Raw genomic sequence first — 1,225 nt, 5'->3', positions numbered from 1 at the left:
TATATATATAGCTTCCTCATATATATAGCTTCGTCATTCTTTCTCTTTGCCTGTGTTTTTATTTCAGCATTTGTGTCTTATCTTCGAATTCATTACATAGCACAATTAAAACATAATTCTCAAAACAATAATAGCAACAGAATATTATCGCTAATGTATATGACTGTAATTACATTTTACTAGAGAAATATTTAACTGTTTAACGCTGCATATAGCTTATTATCTTGAAAATGTATCTCAACTGCACTGAATAACATATTTTAATATCAGTTTTGACAGCTGACGTGTCAGGCATATATGCAGCTAAGAGAGATTCAATGATCTAAAAAACGTATATATACACATATACATACACACCTATATATATATATATTGTATGTGTGTTTAAAAGTAAAGTAACGCATGTGTATACAGAACTTGTGTGTGTGCATATAAATGTACACACATACACACACATATGTATTTATACTGAGGTGTATATTTCGAAAATGCATAAATGCATTTTATTTATTTTCAACGTAACACAAAGAATTCGTTTGTTTTTTGTTCATGATACACACTCGAGCTCATGTTCGCATTTATGAATGAATGTGTTTTGGGTGTGACAGAGTGGAGAGTTCGATCCCCGGGTAGTGTGTTGGGTCCTTCAGCAAGACACTTTATTTCACGTCTCCCCAGTCCAGTCAGCTGGCGAAAATGAGTTGTACCTGTAATTCAAAGGGGACAAGCCTTGTCACATTCTGTGTCATGCTGAATGTCTCTGAGAACTACGTTAAGGTTACGCATGTCTGTGGAATACCCAGCCACTTGCACGTTAATTTCGAATCAATTGGAACCCTTATCACCGTAACAGATAAAGAAGTCTTTAAAAATGGGGGGTATGTTTTTTATTTGTTTATTATTTTTACTTGTTTCAGTCATTTGACTGCGGCCATCCTGGAGCACTGCCTTAAAAGTCTTTTTAGTCTAAGAAATCTACCTCAGGACTTATTCCTTGCAAGCCTAGTACTTATTTTATCGATCCTTTTTGCCGAACCTCTAGTTTACGGGGACGTAAACACACTAATATCGGTCGTCAAGCGATCGTGGGAGAGAAACTCAGACACAAACAAACTCACACACACACACACACACACACATACACACACACACACACACATACACACACACACACATATGCATACATACATACATACATACATACATACATACATATACATATATA

Source organism: Octopus bimaculoides, chromosome 10, assembly GCF_001194135.2.
Source record: "Octopus bimaculoides isolate UCB-OBI-ISO-001 chromosome 10, ASM119413v2, whole genome shotgun sequence".
Taxonomy (NCBI): Eukaryota; Metazoa; Mollusca; class Cephalopoda; order Octopoda; family Octopodidae; genus Octopus; species Octopus bimaculoides.
Note: the sequence above shows the minus strand (reverse complement) of the source record.